The sequence below is a fragment of the Macrosteles quadrilineatus genome, unplaced genomic scaffold (assembly GCF_028750875.1).
Source record: "Macrosteles quadrilineatus isolate MER2022 unplaced genomic scaffold, UCM_ALF_1.0 Scaffold_3__2_contigs__length_128488019, whole genome shotgun sequence".
Lineage (NCBI taxonomy): Eukaryota > Metazoa > Arthropoda > Insecta > Hemiptera > Cicadellidae > Macrosteles > Macrosteles quadrilineatus.
This window is the reverse complement of record NW_026542596.1, coordinates 98,879,514-98,894,842: the sequence shown is the minus strand read 5'-3', so window position 1 is coordinate 98,894,842 and position 15,329 is coordinate 98,879,514. Positions and strand designations below refer to the sequence as shown.

At 40.3% G+C, this 15,329-nt stretch overlaps 1 protein-coding gene across 6 annotated transcripts in view; it reads left to right on the top strand.

Moving 5' to 3' along the window:
* LOC128990939 (protein held out wings-like) overlaps positions 1–15,329 on the top strand; it is an 84,256-nt gene that overhangs the window by 4,815 nt on the left and 64,112 nt on the right. The window lies entirely within an intron of this gene.

Sequence of the window (15,329 nt, the reverse complement as noted above, 5' to 3'; positions counted from 1 at the left end):
AAACATAAGATAAAGTTTGATACGTTTAGCATCCGTTGTAGTTTAAATACGGCCCTGGATAAAGTAGTAACAAATATAGTTTTTATACCGCACATAGTTCGAGCCACGCAGTAGCCATATTTAGTTAAAATAAATCTTAAACTTTATTTGTTTAAAACATCATGGCATTTAATACAATTTGTCGTCGTTTTATTTAATCTTTAAAATTTCTTCTAACAACACCACGCGTATATTTCCTCTTACATAACTTATCATTAGTTATGTACACTAAGTGCGTATTTTAACTAGATACAGTAGAACCTCGATGACAAGACTCTCATTGAGATTATCACATAATTTTATAAATAATTTATTAGAAGTAAAATAAATATAAGAAATTTTGAAAATGACACTTGTTATCGAGGATGATTCGTTAACGAGGGTCTTGTTATCGAGGTTTCACTGTATGTATGAAGGTTGATATGGTCTTTGTAGCAGTGGCTATCTAATATCAGCTGTTTCTTAAGCTATGGCTATTCATGGAAATCCTAGAACCGAGCACAGCTGGGCATGGTATCAAACCTAAAGTTACTGTACTGTCCAGTATCGAACCGGCGTCCTTTAGATTGCTATTTGCTAGCTACACCACTCATCTGCCTAGTTATATTACAGCAAGTAACATCCACGTCGCTACTCCAGTAGTGTTAGTGGCTACATCTCTGGACTTGATACGACCTGTCTTCCATGACGGGTCCAGTTTCAGTGGCTGGTGGCTGGTTGCTGGTTCTCTACTTGGAACCAGTTTCGCAGATTACTGGTGTATTTCCATCCCGAACTCACATTCATGTCACATGATCGGCGGAAACTTATCACTTACGGCTTATTTCGGGTTTTCCCGTTTCTGAAAGGTCAGTAGGTCTACTTGTTCGACATCTGTACACACAGATTCCAGCTGTTTTCTTCATCAAACTAAAAGTGAAATGAAAATGTAAAATTATGTGGGTTTGAAACTTATTACACTCTGGCGTGATAATATTCGGGGTTTCCGTATAGTTGCGAAAGTCAGTGGGTCTACTCATTTGTGTATTCGAGTACAAAGAGGGATATTATAATGACCTTCTTAAAACCACCAACTAAAATCAAAAGTACAAAGCATTATCACATGTAATTGAATAATTCCACAAATTGAAGAAATTCCACAAATTACATTTAATCATGTTTAAATTATCAAGTTGATTATTAGTAGTAGACTCCCTAATAATCTATATCATGTCACCTGGTTACATACCGTAGTACTAGTTGTATTAGTGCAGTTTCCTTGTTAACACGTTCATATAATCAAATGTGAAGCTGCTATTGTTTACTTTTTATTTGTTAACTAACCTGGCAACCCATATGACCAATGTTAAGATTTCAAAACATCAATATGGAAAGTTGATAAAACTTGCATGTTTTATAGAATTTCCCATATAGGGAATAAGCTACCGTAGGACACCCTGTATATTTTGATATAAACAGAAAATTGTTCATTTTATAGATTACGAAGAAGCTATTGACATTTTACTAAAAAATACACTTTAACTTTCCTGTCGCAGCACACGTAAGTGCTTAATAAATCTAATGTTAATAATAATAATAATGTTAATAAACAAGTTAATAAATCTGTAAGTTTTAAGGAAATGCTTCTAGCTTGTAGGCCTAGTACAAGTCAAATGGAAATTCACTTGAATTCACTTGGTCAGCAGGTTTGATTTGGCGGGGTAATTTATATACAGGTTAGATGAAGTAGTAAAGATGTTGTCATAGTTTAGATTCCGCCATTATATAGATGATAGAGTTTAGATGTCGATATAACATTATACAATGTTGTCATACTGTTATTGCTACGATTTAACACATTTTCACCACATACCAACCTATGTGGCGATGTTTCAACTCTAGCCGTGTACAAGTTCAAGTCTGTACTGACTGCTGGCTGCTGGCACCATGTGTGATGTGTTGCTGGTTACAGATGTTGAGGACTATTTCTGTCTCTCTCGCAGCTTGAGTGTCCGTGAACCCTCTACTCTCTCCGTCTCCTCAATTTACACAGTGTCTTGAAAAATACGTGTAATTGTCCAGTCAGCCGCGACGCGGTTTGAATGTTCTCAACTGTTTTATATGGGTAGCGGACAAATCGCGCACGGTTATAATATTGGTTGGTAGTTGCCTCAAAAACAGTGACATGAACGAAATAACAGGTAATTTCGTTAATGCACAACAGCACGAGCCACACTGAGAGAGGACTAGCGTTAAACGTGTTGTTGCTTTAATACATACTAGCTGGTCCGACAGACGTCGTCCTTTCCTAATGTGGTTTTATGTCAAATGGTCAAATGCTTGTTCATTTTCAAGATGAGCTCGTTCGCATGGGTCAATCACGTCCTGGTTGAAGTTCGTTCGCTACGCTCACCCACCTTTAGGTTGGAGCCCGTTCGCTGCACTCACTTGCCTTCAGGTTAGCTCGTTCGCTACGCTCACTCACCTCCAGGTTAACGTTCGTTCGCTACGCGCACTCACCTCTTGATAAAGTCTTCCTCAGATGTCTCCTGGTCTTCGATTACACCTGGTGATGACCAACATTTACTTTGTGATTGGTGTAAATGTTAAATATATCGAGTAATTTGTCTAGGTGTATTTAATAAAATCCGTAAATCATACGAGAGACATTTTATCATTAGGTAAAATTTCAATGTCTCTAGAAGAAACGCACAAAATATCAGTACAGTAGTTTAAAAAAATTTTTAGTTACTCGGTCTCGAGAATAACGGTCTAATAACCCTCAAGTCCTTGAACTATTTAAGTTTTTCCCCCGGAAGGTTGACATACTCGTACCATGTGCTCCACATAATGCGGTGGCGGGAACTTTTTGCCGCCAAGGAGGGACGACCTTTCACGCTTATAATCAGCTGTTTGGTGCTGGCCTCCCGCGCTGTTGAGTGGTGCTGGTGCTCCTTTGTATCCCTAATGGAATTGGACTGCTGAAAGGTTTATGCCGGTACTGTCGACTATTGCGTGTAAAATAGTTGTGAAGTAACCGATTTTTCAGTGATGTTTCTGTTTTTTGTTCAACTTCATTTTTTACTATGAAAATATTTATCAGGAACCCCTTAAATTTAGGCTTAGAGTTATAATGAACTTTCTAACTCGAGTATATCGATGTTTACTACGCACACTCCGAACGTGAGTTGTGTTATATAGTTCGATGGTTGTGATGTTTGGAAGTTGTATTGAAGTTCAAGCCAGGGCAAGTTGAAATGTACAGCGTACCATAGTGTAATTCAAGTCAGTTACCATCAACTGTACGGATAAGAAACTATGCCGCCGCAACATTCTCGACTGAAGGAGAATCTTAGTGTCCGCAACAGGTGGGTGAACTACAACGACCTTGTGGTACCCAGAAAAGGACCATAACACTAGCTATACTGTCGTACGTAACGCGAACTGTACATGACGTTACATAACGCTGTGTCCCAATGTAAGCAGGGTCCAGGACAATGAGAGTGTCGTGTAGGAGGCTGTCAGGTGACTGCAGTGACCTTGTGATAACATATCGGAGAAGGACCATAACACAAGCTATACTGTCGTACGTAACGCCAACTGTACATGACGTTACATAACGCTGTGTCCCAATGTAAGCAGGGTCCAGGACAATGAGAGTGTCGTGTAGGAGGCTGTCAGGTGATTGCAGTGACCTTGTGATAACATATCGGAGAAGGACCATAACACAAGCTATACTGTCGTACGTAACGCCAACTGTACATGACGTTACATAATGCTGTGTCCCAATGTAACGCAGGGCCCAGGACAATGAGAGTGTCGTGTAGGAGACTGTCAGGTGGCTGCAGTGACCTTGTAATAACATATCGAAGGACCATAACACAAGCTATACTGTCGTACGTAACGCGAACTGTACATCAGTACATGGCGTTACATAATGCTGTGTCCCAATGTAACGCAGGGCCCAGGACAATGAGAGTGTCGTGTAGGAGACTGTCAGGTGGCTGCAGTGACCTTGTAATAACATATCGAAGGACCATAACACAAGCTATACTGTCGTACGTAACGCGAACTGTACATCAGTACATGGCGTTACATAATGCTGTGTCCCAATGTAACGCAGGGCCCAGGACAATGAGAGTGTCGTGTAGGAGACTGTCAGGTGGCTGCAGTGACCTTGTAATAACATATCGAAGGACCATAACACAAGCTATACTGTCGTACGTAACGCGAACTGTACATCAGTACATGACGTTACATAACGCTGTGTCCCAATGTAAGCAGGGCCCAGGACAATGAGAGTGTCGTGTAGGAGGCTGTCAGGTGACTGCAGTGACCTTGTGATAACATATCAGAGAGCGACAGAGCCTGTGGTGTACGTCCGCTGGGATGGAGGAATGTGGTCCGCTTGGAGGGGGGAGAAAGCTAGGAGTGTCCGCCTCGCAATATGGCGCTAAAAATCAACCTGGAGGTGTCCCCGAAGCCGATACTTAGGTGACAAGCACGATGTGACCTCAGGGGAGGGTAAACTGAGGGTGTAGAGGGTCAATGACCTCCGGGACTGCTCCAGGAGGTCCTGAGGGACCATACATCCAGGACCAGATGGGCAACAAAGATGTGTCTGACCTCAATACCGGGCCTGCTTCCTCAACAGCGCGGTCGCGGCTCTCAATGAAAGTGAACCTTTCATCCTCTAAACTCTCTGTGTCCAGCTCTGTGTTAAATTGGGTAAACGTATCATTATAAAATGCGATTAAGACAGCTTTAATAGTCAGCGATTTGTTATTTCAAGGAATTCAAGTCATTGACTTTTGGAGACTGAAGTGTATGAATCTTCATTGTCAATGGTTGAAGTACTAGTAATTCAGAGTGGGGAAATTTGATAAGAGTTCTTTTATATGATAAGTATATTTATTGTCTACCTGATGAAGCTTTCATCTAAACTCATTGTCGGAAGTCTTTTAGTGTATTTTCATCATTATCTACTTGGTCCCTGACACTATTGTATTCTTGAACATGTAAATCATTAACGTATTTTAAGTCATCGTGTTCCAACGTTTTGTACATTCATGTTATCTTTGTAAATTATCGATTTGTATCTGCAGATCTGTAGACAAAGGAGTAATCTTATTTTTCAATGACTTGCTTGTTGGTGAGGTTTATTTTTAGGGTGAAATTTGTATGCTATACTCACCATTTTTATCTTGTCATTTCACTTACTTTTTCCAGGATGCTGGTCTGTATTTGTGTATTCGTATGTGTACCTTCCAGTTCCTGGAAAGCAGATAAGAAAAATTGAAAGAGACTGACCAACTTCACATCTACAACATCATATTATAAATTAATGTCTTTCTTTAACTCCTTCGAAGTTACCTGCCACTCCGGAACTGATCATACTTCGTCTGACGTCCTGCAGAGACGCACGGACCATCGCTTATCCGGCAACAGGTGAAAGTCCGACTTCCTGGTCGCCGCTGCAGCTGAGTGCAATGCGCTGTCCGTTGATCAGACACGGTCTCATCCGCGAGTCAAGGGAATTGCCGACTTTCCTACTGGTATTTGTTGTATTTTCCTCATTGTGCTACTTATATAGCTTCTCGGCCTCGATATCGCTGTGGTGACAGTGCATCTTTATTTTTTCGAGACGAATTTTGGAACAATACCACGAAGAGGGGAAGCTTATAGTTTCCTTGTTAGATTATATTCCTGGTGAATAATTCAGATGGTGCAACTCCTGGATGACGGAGGATTTCATCTCTCACAATGAGCCTCGTCCCACACACCATCAATCAATTTCCAATCCTCGCCACAAGATTGGTCCACGGTTTACCCAGCTTCGTCAGTACAGTACTGCGGTGGCAATGGTGCTTGTTATCCCTGTGAAAGTTGGCCATCTGGGCCCCCATATACGTCCGCTCAGCCATTGCCCAATATTGTTCTCTAGGTTTCTCCTGTTTCATTTACATACACCATATACGGAGCCAGTCTTGTCTTGTGTTGTGTTACTACGCTTTCGTCAACTTTTATTCTGCCCAACAAACCTTGTCTTGTTAGTTTATCACTGATTTATTGGTTTTGCCGGTGCTCACTCACCTTGTACAAGTCCTAGTTATCCGTTTTCGTGGGTGATATTTGTTAAGGACTTGCCACTTGATTGGTTATTGAAATGGATTACGTTGAACATCTCGAGAGATTAGATCATGAGGGTTCACGAGTGGCGCTTGATCATTGTAGCCAATTGACACATTGACAGCTTTAGTCAACTGCTTACCTTTTTAAATGCCGACTGACTGATATAATCCACGTTGTGAACCTTACGGCAGTGGTTTTGTAAGCTGCATGGTTGCAAATATCATAAAGACTCTCCAAGTTCGTGAATGGACCTTAAGGTTTTTCAAAATGTTTTGCATCGTTCTCCAAATCTGGGATGAATAAAGATATAATGCGTCAAGTTGTCTTTCAATTTTCTTGTAGCGCTTAGGTATCGAGTTCTCAGCAGTTGAACAAATCCAATCACAAAGGAATCTCAAACAACCTCGACTTGTAATTTTCCAGATTGCAATTATGAATTTGAATATCACTAGAAGATCCTCGTTGCGAAGCAGCGACGACAGGATTCGCATTTGTCAGACCACTCCTTGTGATGTTATTGACTAACAACTACAAGCGCCTCCGGTCGTACCTTCGGTCTTGTTGCTCGGAGGAGTTCTAGACCATATTTCAGCGTCCTACTGCCAATTAGTCGTGTAGAGGACGGAGTCGGTGGCCTTGAGGACTCGGTGCCGTCTGCATTCCAAACAGACGCAGGATCAGGATCTGCCCCACATCCTCTGCTCGGCACTGCATCTAGTATCCAGACTTTCCTGAACCGTGCTTGCAGTTCTGTTGCCTGCGTAAGGGATCAAGAGTAACTTACAAACACGAGAATTTACTATTCAAGAGCACATTTTACTGAAATGTTTATCATTTAAAGAGTAGGCCTACTGGTGTACTTATTGCAAAATAATCCCACTATCTCTCATCCGCGTGTGTCTCTCCGGTACAGAACAAGGTTGCAAGTAAAGGGGACAAACATTGGGTAATGCCAACTGTTACCTCATATAAAAACCGCGAAGTAGAACTACTCCACGTAGTTTAACGTCTGAACCATCTGTTCCAGTGATTGATAGTGTTTAATTTACCAACGCTACCAACAAATTCAGATTTCATCCAAACGGATGTTACAGTGTTGTTGTAAAACCAAATACGCATCACGCGACAAAGGAGTCGCATCATTTCCCAACAGATTATACAGCAATCAGTAAACAGATGGAGGAACGTAACGGCCTTGACAAAGTAATAAAAAGTCCAGTTGCGGCGAAAGCCTCACTTCAAAGACTGGGAAACTGGGGTGGATGGAGACAAATTTGACAGGAGTTTTCGAAGTAGAAAGCCTTTACAAATGAAACGCGGCAATCACGAGAATCACGGAAACGACAAGTTAGTTGTGTCTGACAAATGGAAAGTAAAAGGTGGATAAAGTAGTAAATCTAGTATTCATAGTGGGCAAGGTCGGTACAAGGCAGTCACGCTTCCATTCTCTCAGCTCACCGACTTATGTAAAGCAAAGTCTTCACACTGCGGTGGCTCAGTAATTATAACTGTGGATGTTTGCGGTGTGATCCTGGATGCGGTTTGACGTTCCCTTTCGTCTGTCGGCAAGAATTCCCACGGACGTCACGGAGGGTTTTTGGATGAAACTTGAGCCCCATTTCTACAACCGTGTTTAGCTGTGCTGAAATACAGCAGTATGCCGTGTAGATGTGTACAGTATGGCATAAATGGATAGGTGATGTCATCCTTTTAAAAAGTACTGTTACCTGCAAAAACGTGTGGACCTATTTAACTAATCTTTTGATCCAACCCTGAGAAGGACCAATTCTGGGCAAATGTTTCCGTTGGGTTAGTGTGCTCTGTAACAGGTCAAGTTGGATATTGACAATCAGCAATACAAGTTGGTCAATACAAGTGGGTTGAAGTTGGTACAAGACAATCAGGGTTTGTTCTATTGACCAACAAACCACCCTTATACAAAATTCACAAAATACTTTTTACCTACAAACTGGTTTGAACTGGATTTAACTTAGTCGTAGAACATTCTTTTAAACCTGAACGCAGACACATTTAAGATCGAATAATGTCACGTAATTTTTTTAGAATCAAAACGGAGCCTCGTGTAGTTCCCGGAGTATCGTTTCGTACTCAATCATGTAGCTGGCGTTGATAATTATCGCACCAGTGACTTTCAAGTCGCCGCCTGAGAATGGGAGGTTGCAGCAAGTCCGGACTCGTCCTCACCTCAGCGCGCCCCCGGCTGTGGGGAGCGGCCATGACTCATGGACACACCTAACTGGCTAACCATACACATCATGCCCGCAACTAGATACAAGACTGGATAAACGATAACGTAGAGCTTCTTTCTATGCGTACAACGTAATAATAGTTATCGCAAATGATGCTCAACAACGTTTCTGTTATTGCAAAATGTTGGTCCTTCGAGCCGGATAAACCAGAAATTTGCCTTTAATTGGTTGCGGTACAAGTACAGCTATCTTGTTATTGGCATTTTCAGAAACAAGTGTTTTTTTAGTGCACAATTCAACGAAGCACTTTCAGCATAAATGAGGAAGATTGTCGGTCAGAATCTGTTAGCTGTCTTCAACGCCTGTAATGCATATAGACCAGGCTACGTTTGGATAGTATTTTTTACTTTTTCATCAATTCAAACAAATATCACATTTCAAATACAAAATAATACCTGCAGGAGTTTTAATCATGATCTTATAGGATACATTTATTGTAGTTTTCTAAACTGAGACAATCTTAATGCCAGAAGTATTTGTGATGTTATGACTCGGCATTCAATCAAACAGTAGCGTGATACGTGTTTGTTTACCAAGCCATCTGTTTACATCGCATCTCGCATTAGACAGGTGCGGAACGGAAGTCTCTCGAATGACGCTTGTCCAGCTTGTCGCTTCTGTGACTAATAACTCCAATCTGACACAGTCAGGCGCCGCCTTATACAGCCAAGAAAGCGCCCGTTTTGTCGCCGCTCGCCTCTAATTTTGACGAATGACCGGACAATAAGTAGGCTAAGCAATCAAGTGGGTTCGAAGTTGTGGTGACCCAAACCCATCAAACCGTTCATTAGCGGTTCTGCTCCGGAATTAATTAATTATTACCACTAATCGCGATCGTGAGTCATCTTGAAACTTTCCAATGTGTCTACCGATTTAAGGTTAATAGGGTCACAAGTGTCGGCCTCCGCTCAAAATTGTATTTAAAAGCATATGCCTTGAAAATTTAAATACTTGCACTTGAATTGTTGTCATATTTTGGATGTTGAGCAAACATTTGTTGAAGGGGGCCAAAACGTAGTAGGTGTTGAGGAGTGAGAGTTTAGAGAACTATAGACGATTCCGACACTTCTGTTTGATATTCTTGCACCAATGCTGAATAAATTATTATTTCACGCTTGGAAGAAATCAATTTTCCTCTCCAAATCTGAGGAAAGAAGACACACCCTGAGTTATAGCTGCAGGTGCGGCTCTCGTGAAGATGTAGACGTCACGGTTCGGCCTACACCGAAACAATGCTTCCCGAAGCCTCCGGTCATCAGCCGGCCTTTGAATGTCAAGCGGCTCAGTTTCAAGCCGTCCTTAATTAATTTCCTGGCCTCTGACCTATTGCATCTCTCCGGACATGTGCGGATGACGGGCTAACTATAGCCTCCACATATCAGAGTCTTCATTAATTATTTATCACAATCTGTTGAAACGGTTCGACTGGCTTTTTATGCTCTCTGGGAACGGAGTTGGCCAAATTAATTAGCTTGGCACATTGGGTTTCAACGGGTTTTAAACAGTTCTAAATTCTCAGCATTTGTTGCCATAAGATGTCAGGAACACTTAAATCTATATGACAGTTATTTCCAAATCACCTCAAACAATAATTAGATTATTTGTTTACTCTCAAAACATTTACAATGTAAACACTTGTGCACAAGAGAGTTGCACTCATACTTCCACCAGTGGCCACTCGTGCCTTAAGAAGCACTTCTCTTCGTCGACACACATCTGATATGATAAACATTCCCTCAGACATTCCATGAAATCTGAACGCATGTTAGTTGTTTACGCACAAATTGGCCCCGTTTCGCCACAGCGGGTAAATGTCGCTCGACCATTAAAGGGAGCGAAACGACAGTTGACGGGGACTATGACGAAGATCATTAATTTGACTATCACTGCGCCGCTGACATAATGCGAGCGTCGTTAATCAGCTGCTGAACTACTTTCTCGGCGTGTCACTGCAAAAGCTACGCGGTATCTTTGTATCTCCGCATTTTACGGCTTTTAGACCAACCAAGATTGCGGTAATTTTGCAGATGGCCCAATCAGACGTCTGTAAAATATTTGAGTGGAGACTTTCTTGTTTCTTCAGCAATGTTTTTGGAAACCCACCGCGATTTTCTCTGGTTATTATGCATTCTGGATTTCAACATCAGCTTTACTGTCGTGTAAGCAATCAAAGGAAGGTGAGCATTCAAGATTATATTGTTGGTCTCACAGTTTCTTTTTGACCTCAAACGTTCAATATAAGTCCTAGGAAGCTGAGAAATTCAATATTTATTTAAGTTTTTTGTCATAAAGTGCAATAAGGATCTTTCTAATTGCTATTGGCCATAACCTTGACCAGTGCCTAAGGCTGTCGTAGTTGTGATTACATTTTATGTTTATAGATGGCCTGAGGCCGCCTGAGGCGATTGAAAGACAGATAACCTTGCAGTTCTCATCTTTACAATCCGGGAAGAATAAATTCTTTCTTTGCCAGCATCATAGTGATGAGTATCTTCAAAGAATATCCTGTGTCAACGTCATAAAAAGTGCTAAGCCCCCTTGTTCTTTTCCCCAAGAGATGGAATTTTCCGATGAATGTGTTATTGGTTAGTAGGGTGTAACATACAATTAACCTTCACAGACTATTTGAAGATACTGTTGAAGGTTGAAGCTATTGTTTCTATGAACACTACTACAGTGACGGAAGACGCAGTTTTATAATAGCCTCTTGTCGCACTTTGTTTCGTTGATTGCCTGTTCCGATTACGCGGTCCACGGTCCGGTAGGGAAGAAAGCGAAAATGTGAGAACTGAGGATGTTTGTAATTACTCGGTCTGAAGAGTCGTCCTTCACAGCTGTAGGTCACTAGGCGAACACCCCTCACGAGTTTTGGATGTTGTCATACAGTATTCCTTAACGTTAATCTGGCTTGAAAACTGTTTTAAACACATGCATATCCTGTGTTTTACGGCCATTTATGTTGACTATCACCTCTTGTCAAGGACGTTCAGGTAATTTAAATGCCGTTGTACGTTTGCCGATGTTGAAAGATGAGGGACGAGAGAGTTTAAATATATTTAAAAGTTGGCCTTTCTTCGTTTGATCCTTGAACGGTATGTTGTCTATATTTTGAGTACATTGACTTGTTTGCAAGGGGATTCTGAGTAGATGTGCTACGTCAAATACGGTCCGAGATTTAGTGTGGAGGGAGATCTGATCGTGTTGTAACCCAACTCCTTATCCGACCCAACGTCCTACTTCTCTTGTATCATTATTCACTAGTAATGTCCACATTGCAATGCCTTCAATCTACTTAATACGCTCTTTCAATTTTCCTCGTCAAGAAAATGTAGAAATCATGCGTTTCCTAGAAAGGATTGTTAGAACAGTATCCAATTCGTCCCTGACATATGTAACAACTGTAAAATACTACGACTCGGAGCTCTAGGTTGATCTTGAAAAGGTCATGATGACATTGGTATAAATTAGATTGAATATCCACAATTCATTTAAATAAGACACTTTCAGCTGTTTTCTTTCCACATTAGTAAAATAAACCTCGAATACTTTTTTTCAATGAGTAAATGAATGAATGATTGAAATCAAAATCTGGTTAGTAGGTAAATAGTTGGAAAAATGAAATTTCGCACAAGGTAGTCAAAGAAATGAGAAGTGTTGGCGTGCAGAGAGCGGAGAGCCGGCAACATGGCAGCAACGTTGCGGACGTTTTGGCACGACTCGCGGCAAACCGGGCCAAACCAGTCGGTGGTCAGAGACCCGCGGACAGGACACCTACCTGCAACGTATCCTGAGGTAGATCAAGTATATTGTAAACCTACGGACAGGACACCTTCCTGCAACGTATCCTGAGGTAGATCAAGTATATTGCAAACCTACGGACAGGATACCTATCTGCAACGTATCCTGAGGTAGACCAAGTATATTGCAAACCTGTGGACAGGATATTTACATGCTGTGTATGCTGAGAATACAATTATGTATCGGTATTGTTGAAAACTTACGGACAGGATACTTACATGCTGTGTATCCTGAGGATACAGTTACCTATATTTTTGAAAACCTACGGACAGGATACTTACCTGATGTGTATCCTGAGAGTACAATCATATACATCGCAAACTTGCGGACAGAATTCTTACCTGAGGATAGATCGAGTATATTGCAAACAGGTGGACAGGATGTTAACCTCCTATGTATCCTGAGGATATATATTGTATATGAATAAATCTCTATGGATAGGATAACTACCTGCATTCTGCAATGTATCCTGGGGATACCATCCTGTATATGTTTAGACCTGAGAACGATAATACAGTGTTTACCCTAATGATTGTATTCTATAAAATGTCCGGTACAAAAATTTATTCTAAATCCAAGATTGGATCCTATGAAATCAGCTACGTGATCTTAATTTACCACATTTTGTTTACATACAATTTTGTGTTGCAACAAAAGCTAAATATTGATTCAATATTGATTCAAAACTAAAATACGTCTATATATTTATACAATAATAACTGATAATACTTGTATTTATCTGTCTGTACACTTGGTTCGAATTGTTTGTTGTTATATCATTGAAGCGGTCTTATCATTGTGGCGTTAGAAAGCAAATAGAAACTGTTTGTTCTGTGAGTCATCGAAACCGCATTTGACAGTTATGATTCTAACTTGGATTATGCCGTATCCACAGAAATGCCTTGTAGCAACTTGCAGCACCAAGCGAGAACAACAATACTAGTTCGAAAAACCATGCATAACTTGTGCTTATTTTTATTTTATGATGCTTTATTACACTAATAGACTTGTATAGCCTTGGTAACTTATTAGCCTTTTTTTTAGAGAAATGCCAAATTAACACGGTTTTAGTTTTATTTTTAAATTATCACCGTAGATTGAGGGAACGAATCTTGGACAGATCAGTTATGCAACTAATGAAGAGTTTACCTGTTTATGGCAGAGCTTGGAGGATGAGGACTGTTCGGGTTTAAGTGGGATGGGAATTTTACATCAAACTTTACTTACTGTCCACAGAAAACTTATTTAATCTGAAAATGATTTTTTTCTCAAAAATAGTAAACGGTTTGAGACATACTGTACATAAATCAATGACTCGTAAATAATTACCACTCAAAGGGCGAAGCGGGGTAATTTCTTTACCACAAGGCGGACCTCAATATTTCATCTAATTACCCACATCCCCAGATGCTGGGATGGTTGACCATCATTTTTTACCGAGCCGTGAGTCACTGCCTCGGGTGAGTCAGGAGATGAGCCAGCGCCAAATCTGCGGTCCTCCAGCCTCCCGCCAACTGTGCACTAATGAGCGAATTTTGGCGGCAAACGCGTCATTCAGGTGGTCTCTGGTCATCGTTAACAGTATTAATTGAGCCAGTATATTATCGATGGGTAATAAATAACCTCATTTGTTTGGCCAATTTAGTGTTCATTGTATTACATTTCGCACGCAATTTCGTAGAGATAAATCAATTGTGAATAGCTCAATTAGCTGTTACTGTGAGATTAATAGTTTGTTTTCTGTTGCAGGTAAATTCCATCACGTTTTAATCAATTGGTGATAGTAAGTAAACGCTTGTTTGGGTAGATCATAAGGTATGAATGTTTTGTAACGGTTTTGCTAGTAATAAATAAGGCACTCTGTTGTTAAGAATCTCTGTACAGTACTGCGTGTGGATTTTGGTCACGTCTAAAATCACAAAACTGTAACCATTCGATTTTTGTTGAAGTTATGAGGAGTTCTGTCTTGATGAATGTTGAACGTTGATCGTTTAGTTTCCAGAAGTTAGGACCGTTGACTGTAGGAGTTACAGTCAACGCTAGGACCTAGGAAATTGAAGTAAAGAGCTTTCACTTGTACATTCCTTACTGAATCCCATTAATTACTAGACTAAATACTTTATCAATCAATCAACGTAAAATTTTAGTGTTATCGTATAAGATACTAGACTATGTTTTTGCTAGAGCATCTAATAAGTTGGTCATTCGAACCGGATAAACGCACGATATACATTGTTTTGAATGTATATTAATTATTCATTTATCTCCATTGCTTTATGCTTTTAAGAATTATTCTTCAAATATTAGTCAAATTCAAAGCATTTGAGCAGAAATTAAATGAGTGTGTCGAAATCACAGGCTGCACTAAATGCCCCAACTTTATAAAATGATGGCTCAGGTTAAATAGTTACACAGTTTGACAAACGTTTTTTAATATAAAAATAAACATTTAAAAATGAGAATAAATATTCTAAATTGACCCAATTAGCATTTAAAAGAGTTGGGGACAACAAACGAATGTTGGCCGCCAAGTTTATCAGAATACTATCCAACATCGGTATCACCTAGGTCACTTGTTATCGCTAGCAATGTCACGTACACTAATCGTCAGTATTGTCGCGTACTTGTACAGAGACCTGCTGCTCGTTGTACAGTGTACATGACACAATATTGATGTTGTAACGTTCTCGCAACAACACGTTGCGGCGATGTTTTGGCAACTGTGAACCATTGTCTGCGGCCTCATCTCCACACAACCACTGTCAACTTGCTCTGTGATGTTCGTAGAATAAAGTGATATGTCTTGAAGTTCATTTTGTTAGAGATTCATTTGTAACATTAGCGGAAATAGATGAATTAGCCAAAATCCGTTAGCTATCCGCAAGTTTAGGATGGTTATTTAATTTTCACCTTTTTCAAAATATATCACATCTCTAATTCAAAATCTTTGTTTAAAAGACGCCACCAACCTCTTAAAAAAAAAAGAAAAAAAGTAGAGCAAATGAAATAATTATCTTAATGTGACCTCCAACCTGAGCCAACTTTAAAGAAATTGGAAGCAGCTAACGAATTCGGACACTGAATCTTCATTAGTGGTAGAAAAGTGAAGAT